We start from the raw sequence: 25,229 nt of genomic DNA, 5'->3' as shown, positions 1-25,229 counted from the left end.
CCTGAACAAAATCTTTATTTTTTTTGTCTTTGAGTTAATTATTCAACTTTATAGAGAATATTCACATTAAGCGTGCGGAAATTCACCCTTTGATGTCAGTGAAATTTAAGGCTGCAGCTATTATTTGAATCAATACAATATATAAATCACTGAAAAAGTTATAAAGCAAAATATCTGCTTCGACACTGCACAGTGATCATTTTTCCACACGGATATCCGTGGTCCATGTAGAAATAAGGTAGCGGAATGGCCAAGAGGAATGAGGTCGTAAAAGACAAACAAGGTCCAAACTTTGGGATTATTTCAGACGGTCAAGGATACATACAACCACGGGTGCATGGCCAATTGCTTTACTAAACAGACAGTAACAAAGTCAACACATAATCCATAAAAATGTATCAAAAACATTTCCGCAAACAAATTAAATTCTTATTGTAAGATTTGTTATGAAAAAAACAAAAACACTTTCTTATGACTTTACTTGAAAAATTATTATTATTTTTTTTAAAAACTGGATTTTTCTTTAAAAAAACAACAACATTCAAATTCAACTAATACATAACATTTGTCATTAGTAATTACAAAAGTGGCTTTGTAAAAATTGGACTTTAGTCATAATATTTACTTTTTTGATTCAATAAAAATAGGATTTCTCTTCAAATAATTTCATTGAAAAAAATAAAAATTTGATTGTAAATTTTGTGGTTGAAAATTATACAAATGTACAAAAAAATATATTTATTTCTTGGAATAAAAATAATCGACTTTTTCATTCAATAGTATATTTTCTTTATGAAAAGTCCTTGAAAAAAATTCAACCATCATTGATATTATTAAAAATTATGCAATTTAAAAAAAATCTTGGAAGAAAATCAGCTTTACTCAAATGATTGACTTTTTCATTTGATCAAAATGTGTTTTTTTCCCTAAAATAAATAGATACAAAAAACTTCCCTCCAAAAAATCATCTCAATTATTAGATACTGTTTTTCTTGAAAGTGTTTTGACTTTATTCCCATATAAGATTTTAGACTTCATAAAACTGGCATAATTCGTTGACATTCTGCATGTTTTAATACATTACAAATGTTTAAAAAAATAATAGTGTGTTTTGTGGTCTGCCATTGATTTCAGTTCATTTCAATGGTGATAATAGCGTGTTTATTCCAAACTCTGCTTCCCGCGATAATCAAAGCTAATCCTCGTCCTTCTGACTGGCCGCCGCTGTCCTCGCCAGACGTAAACAAAGTGCTGTCAGGATCTGTTTCAAGCCAGAAGAAGACAAAATGAGTCTTTAATAACACGACGCCGAGGGCCACACATTCTAATTTAAAGCCTTCAATCTTCCCTCCCGTCGTCGCCCACAACGGCGACCACATGAAGTGACGGACATTGGAAGGCACTTATTGTCACCGATGGTTAGCAGAGTCAACAACACGACGAGTGGAACAGGATGTGCCCAGCGAAAAATACGACTTTTTCTGACGTCTGGCACAAGATGGAAGCCGGCAGCCAATTAGAGGTCTTGACGGTGAACTGAATTTGTTTTTGTAGTTGGAGGAGCCTGGATTTCATCTTTGGGGCGTTTCTAAAGGCATGTCACACAATCTGTCTGCTACAAAACCGATGCCTACTTTTCATTCTTGGGTGGGACCAAACTATTGCAATGCGTACAGGAAGTCAAAATGTGAAGATAATGTGGAGTTTTGACAATAGTCTTTAAATGGTTATGGTCAGTGAGACCAATAAGGACCGAAGCGTTGCAACACCTACGGGAAGTCAAATTGTGAAGTTTGGACAGAACTACTGGGTAGTGTTAATTTCGGCAATGAAAAAAACTAAACACAATTTTTTTCGTCAACATACATTTTTCACTAGACTAAAAGTAGACTAGACTAAAACCCTCATTAATAAACAATAACTGAGACTAAATCAGTATGCATTTTCGTCGACTATTGAAGAAGAGACAAAAATGTACTTCACTTACTAAAAACTGGACTAAAATCTGGACATTTTAGTTCATGAACAAAAACGGGATGAAAAATTACATGATTTTGTCAAATCTGCTAATCTGTCATGTGACACAGTGACACACCCCCTTTCAAATCTGCAGCTAACGAGTGCAACATGCACAAGCACATGGGACAGACAGGAGGTGGACTCATGGTGAAATGTTAAAAAAGACAAAGTTAATTATAGTTATAACATTAAGCCTACTTGCGTCTCCTCTAACCTCATGACCCACAAGTGAGTGACGGCGAACTAATGATACATGCGGTATATCTGGTCGGGACAATTATTATTATTTTATATATATATATATATATATATATATATATATATATATATATAGATATATATATTGATATATATATATATATATATTGATATATATTTATATATATATATATATATATATATATATATATTGATATATATATATATATATATATATATATATATTGATATATATATATATATATATATATATATATATTGATATATATATATATATATATATATATATATATATATTGATATATATATATATATATATATATATATATATATTGATATATATATATATATATATATATATATATATATATTGATATATATATATATATATATATATATCTATATATATATATTGATATATATATATATATATATATATATATATATCAATATATATATCAAATTTTCTTGAAATCTACCTGGGTGAAGGCCAGTTTACTTGGGTTGCCCGCCCAAGTATTACCATGGTGTGGGCAACACTGCTAAGACTAGACGAATAAAATAGTTTTCTTGGACTAAAATAAAGACAACTAAAAGTTGACTAAATAAAAACGGGATGAGATTGACTATAGAAAAACTCACAAGCGTGATTGAAACTGGACTAAAACTGCGACTGAATTGAAAAATGCCTGATAAAATTAACACTACGACTCGGACACCAGCAGCAAGTGAAAAATGAAGGAGTTGTGGAAATTGGACAGAAGTATCGGGACACCTACAGGAAGTGACATGTGGAGTTTGGACAAAAGTAAGAGACGTACAAGAAAAGAAAATGGGGAGTTTAGATCAAAGTATCGGGACACCTTCAGGAAGTAACAAGTGGAGAAAATGGGCTCAAAATGACTGGGACACCTGAAGTGAAAACAATTGGAACAACAATATTAATGAAAAGTGACAAACTTATGGAATTTGGACAAAAGTATGAAGGGATAATGTGAAGTTTGGACACTATAGCACAATGAAAAGTGCTTTACAAATTGAATTTATTATTAGTATTGTTAATAATAACAATTATTATTATTGTTGTTGTTATTGTAATTAATAATAATAATAATATTATTAATACATGTTTTGTGACACCTTACAGGAAGTAACAAGTGAAGGAAATTGTGGAATTTATTAAAAGTATCAGGACACCTAAAAGAAGCTGGGAAAATGCGAAATTTAGACAAATGTTTTGGGACATCTACAAGACATGGAAAAAATGTGCCGTCCAACGCGAAGTTTAGACAAAAGTATTGGGACAGCGACATTAATGAAAAGTGAAGAAATTGCAGGAATTTGGACAAAAGTTTGGGGGCACCTACAGGAAGTGAAAAGTCAAGTTAATCACACAAGAGTCTCAAAAAGCTTCACATGCCCACAGTTGAAACATATTAATGACATACCTTGATCAAACCACAAGGGGGCAAGAAAAAAAAGAAAAATGAGAAGTGCATAAAATGTGGACAAAAGTATTGGGACAACTACAGGAAGTAAGTGAAGAAAATGTGGAATTTAATGAAAGTATCAGGCCACCTAAAGGAAGTAAAAAGTGAAAATGTGTACATAAGCACCTACGGGAAGTGAAAATGTGTTGTTTGTTAAAAATAATAATAAAAAGAGTATTGTGACACCTACATGAAGTACAAAGGGAAGAAAATGCGGAGGGGAAAGTACGTATTGGAACCAGAGCATATACAAGAAATGGCAGAAAATGTGGACAGAAGCTTTGGGCCACCGAGTTGCTCAGTGGGGATTTTGTGTCATGCACTTTCCAATGACATGCATTTGTCATTTTATTAGGAACATTTTATAAGCATGGTGATTTTTGCTTGAATGTCCGTCTGTTGATCTAAAGATTTAATACAGAATAAATAATCCCTCTCATGATTGCCATTGGATGCACGGACAGAACCTTGGTCAAGCAGCAGGGGGAGCCACAAGATAACGCAACGACTGTTTCTTTGAGGTCAATGAGTGCGGGTCTCCAAATGTACTTTAAAACCTAAAAATTGGATTTTGCACAAAATAACAAAAATAGTGGATTGCCCCCTCCCACACCCATTCATTTCATTTCATTCAATTGTAGATATTTGTTGTATTCTGTTAGCAATACTGATATTATGACGAGTATAATAGTATTGGTACAATACACTGATTATTGCAGTATTTGCAGCAAATATTATGTCATATCATATAACATTAGTAACGGGGTGTTGTCTGCGATACGAGAAGCGGGAACTGGAACCGTTTAGTCAGCTAACTTAAATGAATACAATCAGGAAACTCAATCTATTCTTGCAGATTTACAGTAAATGTATTTATTTAATATGAAAAAAGTATTTGAGATTTTTTTTTTGCAATTTTTCGAGAATGAAGGTTTTAATATTTTGTAAATTTATTGTTTTCAGAATTGCAGCTTTACATTAAAAAAAAATATTTAAAAAAAAAACTTGTTTTTCTCACAAAATAAAATAATTATTCTCTTAATATTCTAACTTTTTGGGATAGAAACTTTCTTGTATGCGTGAATTAAAAAATGTTTTTAACTGGTATGATTTTGATGTTTTTTTAATATATATTTTGACATAATTTCCATTAAGTCACGGCTGTTCTTCCTGAAAGAATCCATTTTTTGTATTATTACAAGTTTTTCTTTAAAAAAATATTTCACTGTTATATAGCTTTGTCTTAAAAAATAATTGTCTGTTTCCCCAATGATAGCCTTATTGTGAAAAGAATTGTGTAAGATTCTAAACATTTTTCACCTTGAAAAATACAACTATATTCTTGTAATATTAGCTTCTTCCTTGTAAAAATAGTTTTTAAAATGTTAAAGAAAACAAATATAAAAAATTAAGATAGTGACTAATTTCCTCTCAATAAAATATGACTTTCTTCTTGTAAGATTTTCCTTCAGCATGAAATTCATCCACAATGCGATTTTATTCTTCTAAGATTTGAATTTTATTTTTTTAATTTTTTTTTTATAACTACAAATTGTACGACTTGTTGGTTTTTCTCTCTCTCTCTCTCTCTCTCTCTCTCTCTCTCTCTCTCTCTCTCTCTCTCTCTCTCTCTCTCTCTCTCTCTCTCTCTCTCTCTCTCTCTCTCTCTCTCTCTCTTTCAACTTGTTTCATTTGAGGTGATGGCGCGGCGACAAAAGTGCCTGTGCCAACACTGGCAGCTTTATTGAACTTTATTTAAAGCTGTGGGTTGGTGGGTAAGAAAAAAAAAAAGAGGAGGAGGAGGAGGAACACAGCTGGTGGTTCCCGTAATGAAGCATCGCCATCGCTTCCTCCCGCTCCAATATAATTTTATTAGCCATTGTGGTAATTGAGCCGGTCTGTTAGGTGTTACGTGTTAATGTGTCTCAATTACAGACTTGACTCTCGGGGTCTCCTCGGTACAGTAAAGTGGGAAGAGGAGGAGGCGGCGGACACACGCGTGACGGGAAAACAGTCAGGAATTTATTCCGCTAATTAAAGCAGATGAGATGATACTTTTCATACTTTGGAGGCTTTGTACACGTGTGTGCTGACTACTGGATAGCAGGAGGCTGATTCAATTTTTTTATTTTATGGATTCAATCTAAAAGATGTTGTTGTTTTTTTTTATCTGACGTGGACTGTGGAGTATTAATGGCCGCATTAAAAAATAAATGTATATAAAGGCAATAAAGTTGCAGTGTAATGAGAAAAACGTTTTTCTGTTTCTAAATAAGAAGTTGTTTTTGTAGACTGCATTTTTTTTAAATACAGTAATATATTTTGGAGAGTCATGTACCAATAATATTGCAAACATTTTTTGGGGTGTATGGCTTAATATTCCAAGAGCAAAATCCTTGTATTTATTTATTTTGATTGTTATTATTGATTCATAAAACAATGAATCAATAATTTTATTATGCCTTTTTCCCATAAATTCATAAGAAAATTGAATTTTAAGGCCACATTTTTGTTTTCCTGAAATTTACTGTTCACGTGAATTTAATGAAAATATTTTCTTACTTTTATGAAAGACCTGACTTATTGCACGTTAAGACAATTCAGAATATTTTTAATTTATATTTACAATTATTTAATTAAAATGATGAAAATATTTTCATCTCATCTTTGCTGAGGTTAATGTTTGTGTAACACGTGATTATGACACCTGTTACTTTCATTAATAAACTAAATCCTTTAACCAGTTACTGCCTCCGCAAAATGTTACGTTTGTGGAGTTTTTATCATGTCCTTGATATTTAAGAAACATTTATGTTCCAGAAGTAATCAATATCGGATTAAAGTTAAACGAATTGAATCGGGAAAAAAATCGAAATTGAATCGAACTGAACTCTTGTGAATTGCAATTGAATGGATTGAGGAAATGATAATCGATACCCAGCCCGAGTATGTACAGTTCCCTCGAAAAGTATTGGAACAGCAAGTTCAAGTGTTTTGTTTTTGTTGTATGCTGAAGACATTTGGCTCGAAGCCACCAACTTTTCAAGTCAGCAAATACAATGGAACAGGCATGATTATTCAATTAAAGTAAAAATATCTCATATTTGGTGGCATAATCCTTACTTATTTCACCAGACTGTTGTATTCTTCATTTGCGATGTTTTTCCAGGCCTTTACTGCAGACTCTGTCAGTTCTTGTTTGTTTCTGGGGGTTACTCCCTTCAGAAGGTAAAATGCATGTTCTGTTGGGTTAATGTCCAGTGAATGACTTGGCCAGTCTAAGACCTTCCACTTTGTGTAACCCCCCTGAAGAAGTTGCTGTGTTGGTGGAGTGTTAGCTTCCCCCGACTAGTTTGGATGCAGTCTACCCTTCCCTTGCCTACTGATAAGTGATTTGCATCTTGAGGTATTGGCCTGCATATGTCTTTACTCAAAGTCTTCTTCAATAGTGGATTGTGAGACCTTCCGTCCTGCCTTGTGAAGGTCGGCAGTGATGCCACTCACCGATGTCTTTGGTAGGGATAGAGCGATTATCAATTATTATTGACAAATATCAGCATCAGCCTTTTTACAAATCTTAAAGGCCAATAAAGCTGGTATCTCACTGAGCTGTGAATGCTCGCGAACGCAGCAAATTTAGGGTTTTCATAGGATTTGTAAGACGTTCACAGACACTTTTTACTTGTGGCGAAGACATTTCAAACATATTCAGACAACTTTTCACTGTCTGCGAAGATCTTTTGAAACATTTGGAAACCCCAAATTAGCGACATGCGCGCGCATGCATTTGTCGCTCAGTGGGATACAATAACTTTTATTTTAATTTCCAGCATAAAAAAAAAAAATCCTGACACTGGGAACTCCCTACACATGAAAAAAAAAGTTAAAATTAAGAAATTATGTTGAAATTTGGGAAAACTTTAGAAAATTGTATTGAATTATTTATTTGCTTAGTTTTTAATTTAGCATCTGATGACCCTGGATGCACCCTGCAATTGTTGTTACGATTTTTAAACAAAGCTGTCTGTAGTTTAAAATTAAACTTTTTTTATTTTTTTTCAAATTTCAACGTTAATATTATATTATATATATTATAATATAATATATAATATATATTTTTCTTTTCCTACAAATGAATATCTGCTTGAAATATCGGTTATCGTCCTCCTTGACTATTAATAATTGGTATCGGCCTTGAAAAAGCCATATCGGTCTATGACAAGTCTTTGGGTGTTTCTTCACAGCTCTCACAATGTGTCTGTTGTCAACTGCTGTTGATATCCTTGGCCAATCTGTTCCATGTCTGTCACATGTTCCAATACTTTCGATCACTTAAGAAGTGGGTGGCTTCAAACAACACATTTTTATGTCATTTTCATTTAATAAGAATCAGATTTTTTTTTCTCAGATGAAATTTTCACAAGCTTTCACAAAGGGTGCTTTCAAGTGTCACTCAGGCCAAGACGTTAGTACATATTTGAACTTTAGGAAAAACAACTTGAGGCCGGTGCTTCATATATGCCCCCCGCCCCCAACCGGGACCGCCTCAGCGCTGACCTTTTTCTGGTCTTTTCACTTTGAAGCTTGTACATGATAGCAAGCCGGCAGCCATTTGGAAGCACAAGGAACCCAACAAACGGCAACATCCATCAACAACGTTGTCAGGGTTTAAGGTACTCCGGCACGGTGCCGGATTTCCGCCGTAAGAGCCACTAGCGTAATGACAAATCCAGTGAAGTAAACATGTGGGGAATAGTTAGCCTCGTTTCCACCGATAGTATCTACTCTACTCACTTTTTCTGGTACCATCTCCTTTACGGTTCTAAAGAAAAGTAGCCCAGTTCCAAAACGTGACGTAATGATTTTGGAGGCTAATGATTGGTTCGCGACATGTCGTCATCATTACGCAGCTGCGCAAACCACCACCCGGGGAAAACAACCGCCATTAACGACGAACTACGTCTGTGTGTGCAGCGCACGCTAGCTGCGGTTGCTTTAGCATGACGTGACATGCTCAAAACTCTAACTAACTACACAGCCCAGAAACCCTACCCCTGACAAAAACCCTACTTTGATGACACAGCTTTCATTTGAAAGCCTAAACCTGTCTTGAAACCCTAATTTTAAACACCATTCCTATCTTAAAATAACTAACTCTGTCTTGGAAGTCTATTTTGATACCAGAACCTAGTAACTAAACCTAACCCTAACCATTGACACCTTAATTTGAAATTCTAAACCTGTCTTGAACCCATATTTTTAAACCCTTACCTTTGCTTCAAACCTTAACCCAAACTTCCAACCTTATTTTGAAAATCGAACCCTGTATTGACACCCTAATTTAAAACACTATTCCTTGGCCTACCACTTGCTTGAAACCCTAAACCAAGTTTGAAATGCAAACCCTGTCTTGAAACCGTAATCTGGGACACTATCTTATGCTTAAATCCAGACCTTGGTCTTGAAAACCTAATTTGAAACACCATTCCTATCTTAAAACCCTAACTCTGTCTTGGAAGTCTAATTTGAAACCAGATCTTGAAGCTCTAACCATGGCTTGACACCCTAATTTGAAATTCTAAACCTGTCTTGAAACCCTACTTTTAAACACTTACCTTTGCTTGAAACCTTAACCCAGACTTTCAACCTTAATTTGAAGATTGACACCCTAGTTCAAAACGCTGTTCCTTGGCCTAAAACGTGGTTGAAACCCTAACCTAGATTTCCAATCCTAACTTGAAACTCTAACCCTATAGTTTGAAATGCAAACCCTGTCTTGAAACCGTAATGTCAGACACTATCCCTTGCTTAAAACCCAAACGTTGTCTTGGAACACTAAAAACCAAAACCTTAACCATGGCTTGGAAGCCTAATTTGACACCCTAACCTGATTTTGTACCACAAATTTGACACCCTTACCCTTGTTTGAAATCCTAATCATGTTTTAGACCAAAATTTGAAACCTAACCTGGTCTTGACAGGGTTGTCTTCTCTGAAACCCTAACACTGCCTTAAAACCCTAACCAATTGCGATTCTCTATACATCTCAAAACGACTCAGCTGTCTCGCCATCTTATTGGCTTGTTTCTTTCTTGGATCAAATTCACTAATTCTCCTCTTTGGCGTTAATCAGAAGTCTGCAAAACGCATCTCAGGTTTAAAAATACCGGAATGATCTCTCACTTGCGTTGCCGGGGGCAGCCAGGAAATTAACTGCTGTGATTAAAATAGAACGTGAGGAGTAATGCGTGGAAGTTTCTGCAATATTGTCACTATAGGGAATGATTATTTTCCGAGGAAGAGGAGCGAGTCGGGTTCTCCTCGTCTTTGCGGTGGAAGAATCACGTGACCTCGGTGGATCTTTTCGGCCGTAAATCAAACGCCACAAGTCGGAAGTTTGACGGCGGGCTTTTAAAAGGCCAGTTAAAAAAAAAGCCGTAAAAAACAACATGAGGTTAATGGAGCTGACAGCACAAAGAGGAACGATAACAATAAAAACATTAACATTTCTACAAACAAGGCGTGTAAAGAGCGGCAGGAAGTGAATTCTTCACTTTGTTTTACTGCCGCACTAAAGACTTTTTAATGCTCACATCAGTCGCGCAACTGAACGATTCAAATTGACACTTTGGAGATTTTGGCCCTGAAGGGCCACAGTACGTTCTCTTGTGCTTCCGCTAATGTGGGACTTTAACTCATTGACTCCCAGCCATTTTCACTGAAGCAACCCTATTGGATTTTGACTGATTTTGCAAGGTCCACAGAATATTCTGTTCTATTGCTATAAAAACATGGAACATACCAAAAGGACAAAATTGTATATTTGTATCTGTTTCCGTTTTGTAGCAATTAGCATTAGAATATAGTTAAGTTTCATCATTATTCACAAACCTGTTGAAAACACTGGCAAAAAGAGCTTGTTGCAACATGGCCCTAGCTGATCTCCTATACTCTGCTGCCATCTCCTGGCCGTTTTTTGTAATAACTACCATTGTTTTAAGTTACCTCTTTATGTCAGAAGCTGTATCAAAGCCTTCTGTATGCTCTAGCAAAAAAATTAAACAAAACCTATAAATATGTTTTTAGGAGGGCATTTATACGTTTTGGGGTTTGAATGAGTTAAAAACCTAACCTTGTCTTGACACCCTGTTTGGGAACCCTGGCATTTGCTTCAAACCCTAATTTGAAACCCTAACCCTTGTTTAAAACCCTAACCCTGTCTTGAAAGCCCAGTTTGAAGCAATATCCCTTGGTTTAAAAAAAAAAAAAGCACTAAAAGAATGACTTGAAACTCTTCGTGACTGCCTTGTTTGAATCCCTAACCCTAGCATTACACTCTACCTTGAAAACATAACCCTGTCTTGGAACCCAAATTTATTACATCACAACTTCCTTCAAACGCTGATTTTGTTTGAAACACTAGAGCTTGCTTAAAACTCTTAAATTGAAGGGATACTTGACTCATTGAGCCATTTTCAGCAGTAAAAAGTTAATATTGTCTAGAATTAATATGATAACTTCAATATTCAATATAATATTCAATATTATGTACAATTAATACCTTGGACTAGTTAGCATGTCCGCCTCCCAGTGCAGAGGACGTGAGATCGAGTCCGGGCTTCGGCCTTCCTGGGTGGAGTTTGCATGTTCTTCCCGTGCTTGCGTGGGTTTTCTCCGGGTACTCCGGTTTCCTCCCATATTCCAAAGACATGCATGGCAGGTTCATTGAACATTCCAAATTGTCCATAGGTGTGATTGTGAGTGTGGATGGTTGTTGGTCTCTGTGTGCCCTGCGATTGGCTGGCAACCAGCTCAGGGTGTAACCCACCTACTGCCCGAAGCCAGCTGGGATAGGCTCCAGCGACCCTTGTGAGGACAAGCGGTCAAGAAAATGGATGGATGGATGGAATTAATACCTTTAAAAACAAATTTTTACACGTGCTGATCCCTGAACTAAGGACTCTGGGCCAATGATTCAGCGCATTTGTAAAGTCTTTTTTTTTCCCATTGGTGACTCATATCTTGATAATCTAATTATCTGATCATGCAGAGTGATTATTCCCAGGGGAGGCCCTGATTATACTAATTTGCATATTCATATAAGGGCGTGGAGAAGGAGGGTTCTGGTTCTCTAACATTGATTGAGATGTACGAAAGAAATGTGCTTGGATTCATGCTTCTGGATTTTTGTTGTTTGTGCGATGTTTTCTGGACTCTGCCGTACGCCGTGTTTCAGTATGAAAGCCACGCAAGTCTTTATAAATGAGGCCTCAGATCAATACGCTGTGAACCTCGTTTTCCCGCACTGAGAAAGTGTCAGAAAGAGATGAATTTCATTTTACGGCAGGATTTATTCCCCCAAACGTTGTTAAAGGGAATAACCGATGGTGTGGAGGTTCAGCAGACTGACTCATCTGCTGGATTGTCACTTTAAGAGCGGAACACCCTGACACCAGCTCATCCGTTGTTGATTGTTCTTGTGGGAAATGTGTGTCGGCTGGAATTCATTCCTGTTTTACGATAAAACATCTTGAAAGGGGAAAAGATGCGCCGTGATTTCTGGCTGTTGTCTGACTGTTGGTAGGTTATTGAACTTTGAACCTTTAAGGACAAATAGTCAACAAGTTTAGAATGAATGATTGTTGGCTGTTTGCCCACAGAGCAGGAAAGACATATGACTGGTAAGACACCCCACAGTGGGAAATGTAACTGATTTCAGAGGGTTCCCACAGGCAACACTAGAATGAATGCATTGATTTAGGCTTTTAACCCTATAAAGCCTGTACCATGAAATATATGAGAGAAAATTCAGATTCTTTGTAATTAGAGTTTTTATTGGTTCTTTTGATAAAAAAATAATATATATATATATATATATATATTTTTTTTTTTTTTTGACTTCCACATATGACTTTTGATTTGTGCCATATTTGATACATCCAGTCACAATTCTTCAAATTTGTACATTTATAACTGTCAAAAATATAATAATAAACAGACATAGAACATATTAGTATTTCCAAAAATCTAATTTTTTTCAAACTAACTTTGTGGGTCACATTTTTTAAATTTTGAATAGTGGAAAGCCTCAAAACAGTTTCTGTTCTTGTTCAGGCAAAGGTGTACTTTGCATTTCTTACAGTAGACATAAGCAAAATGGCTTGTGCAGAACTTGCATCTTTGTCGTGTTTGTCATTTTTGGGAAATGATCGACTATGTACAGGGCAAATGCAAACATTTGTTGACTAATTCACCATAAAATGACTTTATACACAGACTGTTTCAAATTGTATACACTTACTTTTAACACAGTTTTACTTAAACATTTATTTGAAAATATTGAGTACTTTCACATTATATCCACCCATTATGTTCTTATAATTTTGTCTAACATTTTTCAACGTTTTCTTACCCTAACTGCTCTAAATTTGACAAAGAAAATCTTAAAAATCAGCTGTCTCTCCTTTCTCAAATGTGGCAATATTGCAAGGTAAAATACATATATTTGTGGAGACTGGGGTCAAGTTGTATTTTACAATTTGTCACAAGTTACTTCATGTTAAAAATTAGCTAGCGTTAATATGAAAGGAAAAATGCACTGAGCTGACACCGTCTTACAAAGTCAATTATGCCATATATCCATCCATCATCTACCGGGTCGCGGGGGCAGCAGCTTTAGCCCAGACTTCCCTCTCCCCAGCCACTTCAACTAGCTCCTCTGACGGGATCCCAAGGCGTTCCAGGCCAGCCGAGAGACATAGTCTCTCCGGCGTGTCCTAGGTCATCCTCGGGGGCCTCTCCAGGGAGGCGTCCAGGAGGCATTCGAACCAGATGCCCGAGCCACCTCAACTGGTTCCTCTCAACGCGGAGGAGTAGCGGCTCGACACTTAGTCCCATGACAAGCTTCTCACGCTATCTCTAAAGGAGAGCCCAGACACCCTGCGGAGGAAACTCATTCGGCCGCTTGTATCCGAGATCTTGTTCTTTCGGTCACGACCCACAGCTTGTGACCATAGGTGAGGAACGTAGATCGACCGGTAAATCGAGAGCTTCGCCTTTTGGCTCAGCTCCTTCTTCCACTTGTCGATCTCCCGCTCCATCCTGCCCTTACTCGTAAACAAGACTCCAAGATACTTGAACTCTTCCACTTGGGCCAGGATCTCATCCCTGACCCAAAGAGGGCACTCCACCCTTTTCCAACTGAGGACCATGGTTTCGGATTTGGAGGTGCTGATCTTCACACTCGAACCGCTCCAGTGAGAGTTAAAAGATCACGGCTTGAAGAAGCCAACAGCACCACATCATCTGCAAAAAGCAGAGATGCAATGTTGAGGCCACCAAACCAGACCCCCTCAACGCCTCGGCTGCGCCTAGAAATTCTGTTCATAAAAGTTATGAACAGAATCGGTGACAAAGGACAACCTTGGTGGAGTCCAACCCTCACTGGAAACAAATTCGACTTACTGCCGGTAATCCGGATCAAACTGACATCGGTCGTACAGACCGAAGCCCCGTACTCCCGAAGCACCCCCCACAGGACTCCCCGAGGGACTCCCCGAGGGACACGGTCAAACGCCGCCTCCAAGTCCACAAAGCTCATGTGGACTGGTTGGGCGAACTCCCATGCACCCTCGAGGATCCTGCCGAGGGTGTAAAGCCTGGTCCACTGTTCCACGGCCGGGACAAAAACCACACTGCTCCTCTTGAAGGAACTTTAGGAACTCTGGGCGAATCTCATCCACCCCTGACGCCTTGCCACCGAGGTGCTTTCCAACCCACCTCAGTGACTTCGACCCCCAGAGATAGGGGAGCCCACCTCAGAGTCCCCAGAACCTGCTTTCTCAAAGGAAGATGTGTCGGTGAAATTGAGGAGGTCTTCGGAGTATTCTCCCCACCGATTCACGACGTCCCGAGTCGAGGTCAGCAGCACCCCATCTCCACTATACACAGTGTTAATGGTGCACTGCTTTCCTCTCCTAAGACGCCGGATGGTGGACCAGAATAGAGTATGCCATTTAGTGGCAGAAAAATGACCTCTACACAAATCAATATCACACTTGTTTTTTACAGTACAGGACATCTTTTAAATTTTAACTCAATTTTAATGAATTATTAGAAAATAACCGTATCAATGACTAAAAGATGCAGCCATATTTCTATTAGTTTAACACCACCCCCCCCCCCCCCCCACACACACTTTTATGTTAACAAGACTATGACATTTGAGAAAAAATATATTTTATTGTACATTTAGAATAGATATAAAATTTGTGATTAATTGTGAGTTAACTATTGATGTCATGCGATTAATTACAATTTCAAATGTTAATCGCCTGACGCCTACTATAAACAGAGACTCTTTTTTTTTTCTTCTTTTTTTTTTTGACTGAGCACAATATTCTGTGGTTCTGGAAAGTTTGATCAAAAAGGCCTGGTGACATGCGGAACTCTGCTGGAACTCGATGGTTTAGCAATTACTCAATTGGTTTTGTGAGGTCATAATTTCCGATTATGCTTGAAGACATGTGACTAGGTAGACAGAGAGACAGAATTATGGTAACAATCGCTCAGTTGTTTTGCATGGAAATGAGTGATTTTATACTGTCCCCGAAGGCAACATCTGATTAGATGAAATTAGGGAGGGTCAAGGGTTGGGAATTGCTAAATTCAAACAGTCTCAAAAGGCATCAACAGACCAGATAATTAAAACAATCAGTTGGCTTGAGAAGAGAACTGTGGCTTCAGACTGTCCCTGAAGGCAACACCTGCATGAAATTGCTCTGATGCCGCAGGGCTCACTTCCTGCCCTTCCCTCTCGGCGTCCCAGTACTTCTGTCCTGACAACATGCTCGCTCATCCAGCGCAACGTTGACCGCCATCGTCATGCCGACGCATACTTTGTCAGTCACGGCCATCCCTTCCTGATCCAAACACGTGTGTGGCGAGGATCTCAAGTCAGACACGCCGTGACTCATCTGGGGTGTGTCCGAGCTCCTTGAGGCCTCACCCAAACTCAACAAAACAAAAACCGAAATGCTTAAGGGTTTGAATTGGGGGGTTAGATCACCAAATGATTCCCGAGCGCGGCCCCTGCTGCTTCTCACCACTCCCTCAGGGGATGGGTAAAATGCGGAGAATGAATTTCGCCCCACTTTGGTGGGTGTGACAATCAGTGGTACTTTAATCCTGGTTTATTCCCCTCCCCCCCTTTCCCAGTTTGAAACAGTAGCTTTTGAGTGCAAGCCAGTGTGGAAACCCTACTTTGAAATCCAATAATTAAAAAAAAAAACCCTGACACTGGCACTGGTCATTTGAAACACTTGTTTGGAAACCTAACCCTAGTAAACCAATCCCAGGTTTGAAACCCTACTTTGAAACCCCAATCTAAAACGAAAAACCCTTTTTAGAAACGTAACACTTGAAACTGTAGCACCTGTTTAACACCCTAAAATCCAACTTTAAAAACATAACCTTAATTTGAAACCCTTACACTTCTTTTGAATCCATAACCCAGGGTGGAAACCCTAACTTGTCTCGAAACCCTGGCTTTAAACCCTACTTTGAAACCACATCACTGGCGACAAACGGCAATTTAGAACACCAGCAACGTTGCTTTAAAACCCTAACCAGTCTTAGAACCCTAAAACAGTGTTACGCTTAAACTCTAGTTTGAGGCCGCTGATTTGAAAATCTAACCCTTGCTTGAAACTTGATTTGAAAACCTTATATAGCCGCGTTTCCACGACAGGACGTTCGGGTATGGGGAGGCGGGTAGGGACTTTCACAGGAACCATCCTCAGCCGGCCCGCTCGTGGCTGTCTCTCCACTTCAGAGTACGACCCACTTCGTGACGTCACGAGTTTCGATCGACACGTAAACGTCGTGCGACGGTTTCTCTCGTGACGTCACCCAAGCATCGCACGACAAAAATCACAACAAGGAATGAAAAACTTTAGGTGGTTGCTGTTTTTCTCAGCTCTTTTATTTTATGTACTTGGCGTGGATGGATGGTTTGAGTGAGAGAAGACGGCGTTTGGATGAAGAATTTGAAAAGGCTGACTCGCAAGTCCCTGAGTTTCAATCGACACGTAATCGCCTTGCGACGGTTACTGTCACGTCACCCAAGCATGGCGCCGCAAAAATCTGAACAACGAGGAAAGAGAAAAACTTGTGGCGGTTGCTGGTTTTTTTATCTACTTGGCATGAATGGACGGTGTGAGTGAGAGGAGACGGCGTCTAGATGAAGAAGAAAAAAAGGCTAACAGTAGAGTGGAACAAAAATAGGCAAAGGATTATTAAGAGAATTATTTTGGTGGAAGAGACTTAGGCCGAGAATGCATCATCGTTGCGCATGAAGATAAGAGAATTTTTTATACAAAATATTTTGTAGCCAATCAGCACGAAAGCTCGATCGGGAGTTTATTGGGCCGGCGGAGTACCTACCCTTGACTAGGACCTCCACTCGTCCCCGTAAGTTCCTGTAAATGCGGCCCGGTTGGGAAGGCTCCTGCAGTGGAGACACGCACATACGGGGCTGGCCCCATAAATTTACCCCGAAGTTCCTGCGGTGGAAACGCGGCTTTTGATTCTAATCTTTGTTTGAAGCCCTGAAACTGTTTTATAATCTCAAGCCTTGTACAAACCTTTAAACCCTAATTTCTAACCCTATCTTGAAATTCTGACCCTATCCTAAAATCCCAATGCTTGCTCGAAACACTTATTTAAAACCCCAATTTGATACCTAGGCCTTTTTAAAGACCTTAACTTTGGCTTGAAACCTGAACTTGTTGCCCCATGTTTGAAACCAATTTGAAATCATGACAATATGATTGTCTTGAAATAAAGTTCATATCCAAATAATCGTGTTTTTTTTAAATCTTTAATAAATAAATTGTACAAGACACACTTTCCAATCATTGTGCTTTGGCCTACATGTAGTCAACAAAGATTTGTGGAAAAAGACAGAAGAACACGTCCACTTTCACTTCTTCTTCTTGCCATTATCTCATTTCAATGTAAAAATGCAAACATTCATAAAAACTATTTTTCCTTCCCACAACACAATTATAGCTGAGGCACCCGCGGACCCACAGATGGACATTAGCATAGATAATGCTTCATTATGCTAATTCCTTTGCAATCATTTTAGCCCACTGACAACATGCTCCGGCTAATGAATATTTATAGGCGGGACGGCGTTCATTGTCGTTATTTAGTCGTGGCACTCAGTTGCAGATTAAAAGGTCACTTGTACGAGTCTTTTTAATTGGCTCTCTCCTGAGCTGATAGAAGATAAGACGTATGGACGACTTTTCCGCTAGATCTAAGAAAAGCAAACAATGTTACGGCATTGATAAAGCATCAAAGCGCTGGCAGTCAGATTCCTCGACTCCCAGCCACTAGGTGGCAACAAACACTATCCGTTCTGGCAATATGGCCAGTCACCGAACATTATTTTCCCCATACGATAAAAATACAAATAGAAATAGTCTATTCCACCAATAAATAGTATTGGGATACCAACAGGAAGTGATGAGTATATACAATTTTTGCAAAAGGATTGGGAGGCATGCAAAAAGTGAAAATGTGGAGTTGGGACAAAAGTAATGGGACACCAACAGAAAGTTAAAAAAAAAAAAAGTGAAGGAAATGTTTGAAATTGAGGACAAAAGTAGTAGAAACACATGCAAACAAACATTCAAAAATACAGATACTGTGAAATCCACTAAATAACACTTTTTGCAAAACAATGAAAATCCCAAATCGAGGGGGGTATTACAGAGGACTTTTTTCGCATTGTATAGATGTTTACCAGTACCTTGAGGTTGTTAAAAAAACATACTATAATTAAAAAAAACAGTTAAAACTAAATTTAAAAAAACTGTTGCATAATTAAAGGGGAAGTCAACCTTAAACATTTCTTGACAGTAATATGTTATATGTGACCTCACTCGCCGAAACATGACATTCTTATTATTACATTTGTGGAATAAGAGTTAAGCAGCAAAATCCTGCCATTTTTACACATCTCAGGGGGCGGCCATTTTGCCACTTTCTGTCGACTGAAGATGACATCACTGTTGCTTAGGTCTACATTTGTGGACTAAGAGTATTCTCAGGTAACAAACAATCACAGCTCAGTTTCAGAAAACAGTTGAGCAATGATTGGTTGTTGCCTGTGCCCTGAAGAACTGTGATGTCATCTTCAGTTGACAGCAAGTGGCAAAATGGCCGCACATCTGAGATGGATAAAAATGGCTGGATTTTGCTGCTTAACTCATATTCCACAAATGCAATATTAACCAGAATACCATATTTAGAGCAGTAGGGCTGCGTAGAACATATTATTGGCAGAATTTTTTGGGGTTGACTTCACCTTTTAAGAGACCTGGCAGCGAAGTAAAGAAAAAAAATAGCTTACTAAAATGACTAAAAAAGTAAACAAGATTTTTGAAAACATGGTTTGAAAAATAGTTTTATTTACCTGGATTTAAAAGTACACCTTATTGGCATGTTTTGAATCTTTATCCACTCAGATAATTAAGGTAATAAACCAGTAAAATAGAAAATTGGTGGTCCTATTATACACAAGCACAGAGAAAGCTTTTTAAGGTTGAATTTTTTATGTAATTTTTTATATACATGAGTGCATTTTATTTATGTGATTTTACGGTATTCTTATTACTATTATGTTTTTTACAAAGTACATATTTGGAGATATCTACTTCTCTTTTTAACTCATTCACTACCAGCAGCCATTTTCACTTAAGCAACCCCCTTCACTCCCGGCTGTTTTACTGGATTTTGACTGATTTTGTGTTCTATTGCTATAAAACATGGAACCTACCAAAAGAAAGGTTTGAGTATCTTCTTTCATCAGGAAAAATATATATGTTTCTATCTGTTTCTGTTTTGCAGCAATTGGCATTAGAATATATCTTAAGTTTCATCATTCTTCACAAATCTGTTTAAAACAGTGGGGGAAAGAGCTTTTTGCAACATGGCCCAGGTTGATCTCTTGTACTCTGCTGGCCGTTTTTGTAATAACTACCATTACTTCAAGCATTCTCTTTAGTTCCGAGGCTGCATCTAAGCCTTCTATATGCAATAGGGGGAAAAAAAAGTATGAATATGTCTTTGGGAGAATGATAATATTGAAAATAGAACGTATTTATGCGGTGATGTTTTCATTCATTTGAATAGGGAAATATGATTTGAGATACAAGCGTTTTGAGTAATATCGTGGCCGCAGTACAAATAAAACTCGTCTGTCAAGGCACCGCCGGCGTTGTGGCGTTCTCTACTTTTGGCCTTTTGTCAGCATTAACCCATTTTCAAGGGAATTGACACGTTTATCGATTGACACTTGAAAGTGCGTGCTGCTCTAATGCTCCATCAGGCTTTGAATTAAAGAGCCAACGCTATCAGGCACTATCGACCACAAACTACTGTGCCATTCCCTTTGACTTCATTTAGTCCGTCTTGCTGCAACGTTCTCTCTCTTCCACACGCATAGATTATGTGGCGGCTGCTCCTTTTTATTGCAAAGTGCGAGGTTAAGTTTCAAGCGTGTCAGTGATGCACTGGAGTGGATCGCCGAGACGAGGAGCCTGATGGCTAACGCGATTACTTGAATGCCTCTCCGCGAGGTGGGAAACCAGATTAAAATGTGCCCTTTTACATAGCGGGCCAACCAGCGCGCCGCGTAATCCATCTTGATCTCATTAGGATGGCACGCCGCTTGTGTTTTTTTCTCTCCCCCTTTTTACTAAAATGTTCCTTAAGATGCCGCCGCAGGAATGCAGAGAAGCTGTTTTGGTTGCAGACGCATCCCGATTTTCTGCTGACTCAGTGTCGTGGTGAATGATGTTGGTCGCTTTTTTTAACTTCTTTCTATATTTAGGAAGGAAATAAAAAACATAGTGGGGGCTTGTGTCATAAGGAGATGGGACATTCCATTTTTTCCCCAACAATGTATACATAAATGTAGCTAAAATAACAAAATACATTTTGCAGTGTTACCCTCATAGTGCTAATCACCAATATATTATTTTGTCAAGTCATTCCAACGTCAAAATCTTCAACTCACTCAGAAATCAGCAAAACTTTTTGTTTTTTACATCCCCATACTTTTTCATGAAAAAAACTCACATTGAATGAACGGACACATTTTCAATCTTTAGTACTATTCAAACCCCTCCAACTTCAAAATGTTCAGCTTATTCGTGACATATTGGAAAGCATTTTTCACATTCCCAAAAAATCCTACCTTTTACTGTAGTGACAATTCCGACCATCCGAGCATTTCTGATATTTCCGCAATGCAAGTGCTTCCTTTACACGGTGAAAACAAACGCCATATTGTATTGCTTTTGCCTGTGACTAGCATACAAACCAACTTTAAAGCTCCTTTAACTCCTTTAAGTTCACAACTTGCTTCATTTTCAAAATGAACTAGCTCTTAATATGAAAAGAAAAATGCCATGTTGCTGTCACGAATGTCTAACATCAAACAGATATGAAATGTGCGATCAATTTGTTATTTCTTGAAATCATGCAATTAATTACTAATTACAAATGTTAATGTCATTTTAGGCAGTTCTGACTTTCTACATTTGCTTGCCTCACTGGCCTAGTGCTCCATATGTAACATGTCTCGAAGGAACCTCTGTTGTGAATTGGCTCGACAGTACATAAATAGAATAGAATACAATTGAATTTAATTTTTTGGCAGGGCGCTGCGGTGTGTTCAAGGACACACGATTTGTGTAACAGACAGGAGAGGAAAGATCAAGTTTCACTTCAGCCTGAAGTGTTGCGACATCTGTTATGGTTACATAACAATCAGCAGCCTGACTGTGTTCGGCACACTAGGGGGCGCCGTCTCGCAGTCCTTTAGGAGGCGGGTGCGAGGGTGAGGGGCGGCTCATTTCATGAGATCCACTTTTAGTTCTTGCATGAAACTTGAGCACAACGTGCCGTGATTAAAGTCAGCTCCAGTTTTTATTCCGGGATTCAGCAGCACAGACCCCCCCCCCCCCCCCAAAATATGTATTTTTTCTGCCATTGGCCCAAATCCAGCAGCCCTGCCAAGGCTGAAGCGTCGCAGCGGAGATTCCAGGACGTGATCGGCCTCCGGCGCGAAAGCGTAAAGACCTCGTGAAAAATAAACGTTGGAAAGAGGGTGTTTATGAGCGCTTGGGCTTTTTTGGCTCCCAGCGTTTTCGTTCATCTAATACTGTACAACTTCAGCAGAAGTAATTGAAATAGAAACGGTCCGTTCCAGTAGTTCGGGCTTGGAAAATAGTGAGAGTGAAGAAAATTGTTAGTTGCACAAAAGTATTGGGACAACTGCAGGAAAAGCAAAGTGAAGAAAATTGGCAGTAGTATAAATGAAGAAAATGAGGAGTTTGGACAAAAGAATTGGGACACACAAAAGGTGTAAACGTAAATAACATGTTTTGGACAAAACTATTGGGACATCTACAGCAAGTGAAAATGTGAAGAAATATGTTTTGTTTTGTTTAGAAAAGGTGAAAAAACAGTATTGGGACACTTCCAGTACATTCAAAGTGAAAAAGGGGGCAAAAACATTGGGGCACCTGTGAAAATAAATAAATAATTTTTTGGACAAAAGTATTGGGACACCGTCATGAAAAAAAATAGGATAAAGAAAAGGACACAAAATGGTTATTTAAATGTGGAAACATTTTTAGTTCCCAAATATTGAGTCACATATTAAGTAGAAATATAAAAATAAAAGTATTAGGACACCTTCAGGAAGAAAAAATGGGAAGAAAATGTGAATTTGGAACCAAAGTATTGGGACAGCTGCAGGGAGTAAAAAGTGAAAAAAATGGCAGTATGTTGACACTTATAGGTAAAGAAAAAGAGGAGTTTGGACAAATATATTGGGACATACAAAAGGTGTAAATGTCAAGAACATGTTTTGGACAAAACTATTGGGACATCTACAGAAATTGGAAATGTGAAGAAAATATAGTTAAAAAAAAATCATTCGAAACGTGAAAAAAAAAAGTATTGGGACACTTCCAGTATTGACCTTTTGCACGTGACGTCACAGCCCTCATGAGAACGCCCCCTCCAGGACGCTGGACGGCAAAAGAGCCACTTGCCTGTATTGCCGTCCAGCGTCCCGGAGTTTATCTAATCGATTATCTTATAAAAGTGTCATATCTTGCTGTGCGATCGGTTGTACAAATGTTGCTTTTTATCGCATACCTACTAATGAAGACAAATAACGTCGATTGATAGCAGCAATCAACAGAAAGGACTGGCAGCCCACAAAGTATTCACGGATTTGCAGCAATCATTTTTTTTGCGAGGTTAGTAGATAAATGTTGTAATTAGTAGATAAATGTTCATACATTTTACTAGTAAACGTACACTCTAACAAAGATCGTAACAGGTGTTGAATTGCGTGTTTCAAATCACATTCACAAGCCCGATAGTTAGCGTCCACTCCAACTGCACGAATACACAGCTTAGTTTTAAAATGCACCTTCTTTAAAACTATTAAGTGCATTTGACTGTTTAATAATGGGGGATTTCGGTCTTTGTGCTTGGAGTTTTTCACTCTGGAGCCGGAGTCATATTCATGAAATTACCGCATAGCTTTCCACTACGATAGTAGAAGAAAGATTTTTGGACAAAAGTATTAGGACACCGGGGACAACATAGGAAAAAGAAAAGAAAGAATTAGGACACAAAATCGTTATTTAAATGTGGAAAAAGAACAAAAATCACAAATTACTTACAGAAAGTGAACATGTGTATAAAAGTATTGGGACACCTTCAGGAAGAAAATGTTCATTTGGAACCAAAGTATTGGAAAAACTGCAGGGAGTAAAAAGTGAAAATAAATTAGCAATATGTGGACACTTATAACTGAAGAATATTAGGATTTTAGGAAAAAAAAGTATTGGGACACACTTAAAAAGTGTAAACGTAAAGTTGGGACAGCTGCAGTGAGTAAAAAGTGAAAAAAGAGACACCAACAGGAAGTGAAAAACTCAGGGCAAAAGTATTAGCACAACTGCAGGAAATTGAAAAGTGGACAAAATTGGGCACAAAGATTGGGACACATCGAGAAAGTAAAAAGTTCATGAAATGAAGAAACTGGATTTTGGACTTAAGTGTTGGGACAGCTACAGGAAGTGAAGAAAATATAATTGGACAAGGCCAGGAAATATCAAACACGCTCTGTGAAGGCATTTAACGTGCCAATTCCAAAGTTTAGCCGCAGTTTCAAGGTCTATTTCGCTTAAATTCCAAATTGAGTGATCATCAGATGTTCCTCTGTAGTTCAGTTATCATAAACTCCTGCCAGTCGCATTCATGTTGAATAATAGAAGAGCTTTCAGTGCACGTTTTATACAGTATGGGAACATTTTGCGGTATCCTCGGCAACAGCATGTCACCTTGGTATTTCTACTCGGGAGGCGTCTCTATTCATCACGCTGCTATTCAAACAAAGTCAGGCGTGGATATCGTCTCGCTGTAAGCTTTTCATTCTTCTGCCATCTAGACTACTTGTGTGACACGTTGTTGTGGTCTAAAGGACAGGAATTGAGCTAGTTGGTTGGAAGTGAAAGAGCTCTTGATACTTTCAGGTCCAACCTGGAAAACCTGACGCAGCAGAATGTGACAGATTTTACTGGGATTTCTGGCTGCTTAACTACAACTCCAGATCGTCTACAATCTGGCAAACACATTATTAATGTTGCGAAAAAGTGATGTCAAGTCCATTTTACGCATTTGAGGAGATGTCCTCTGTGGGTCTGATGTAAAGTGAACCCTTGTCAAAAGCAAAAATATGTATCAGTTCCAGTCTTCTCTGAGAAAAGTTAAATGTCAATGGTTAAAGCAATGCCGAGAAGTGCGTGGCGGACCAAGGTTTGTATCATGGTTGGACCAGTTTTTAGTCTAATACTGATCCTAATACAACCCCAGGAAGAATAGTCCCTGCACTGGTAGAGACTAATGGGGACTCTTAAAATAAAGACTAAAGAACACAACCCTAGTTTGAAACGGCTTGTTTGAAAATCCAATCCTTGCTTGAAACTCATTCACTCCCAGCTATTTTCACTGAAGCAACCCCCTTTGCTCCTGGCTGTTTTACTAGATTTTGACTGATTTTGCAAAGCCCACACAATATTGTGTTCTATTGCTATAAAAACATGGAACCTACCAATAGAAAGATTAGTCTCTTCTTTCATCAGGAAAAAAAAGTATATTTCTATTTGTTTTCGCAAACCTGTTGAAAAGACTGGGGAAAAGAGCTTTTTGCAACATGGACCTGGTTGATCTCTTATACTCTGCTGCTACCTGCTGCTTTCTGTATACTTTAATATTTTAAACAGAACGTTTTTTTTAAAGCCCTGAACCTGTTTTATAACCTGGTGCCATGTTCATAAACTTTAAACCCTCATTTCTAACCCAATCTTGAAACCCTAACACTGTCTTGAGACCTTTTTTTGA

General features: G+C 38.1%; 1 long non-coding RNA gene across 3 annotated transcripts in view; it reads left to right on the top strand.

Annotated features, from left to right (window-relative positions):
* Positions 1-25,229, top strand: part of LOC147180370 (uncharacterized) — a 72,139-nt gene that overhangs the window by 5,020 nt on the left and 41,890 nt on the right. The window contains exon 4 of one of the 3 annotated variants that reach the window (XR_015095715.1): positions 5,664-5,911. The exons of the other annotated variants lie outside the window; for them this stretch is intronic. This is a non-coding gene — a long non-coding RNA (uncharacterized LOC147180370). Of the gene's footprint in view, positions 1-5,663; positions 5,912-25,229 lie in introns of those variants that run through there. 3 annotated transcript variants of the gene reach the window in all.

Source organism: Leptonotus elevatus, chromosome 1 (assembly GCF_054856555.1).
Source record: "Leptonotus elevatus isolate MCC_2025b chromosome 1, RoL_Lele_1.0, whole genome shotgun sequence".
Lineage (NCBI taxonomy): Eukaryota > Metazoa > Chordata > Actinopteri > Syngnathiformes > Syngnathidae > Leptonotus > Leptonotus elevatus.
This window is presented reverse-complemented; position numbering and strand designations above follow the sequence as displayed.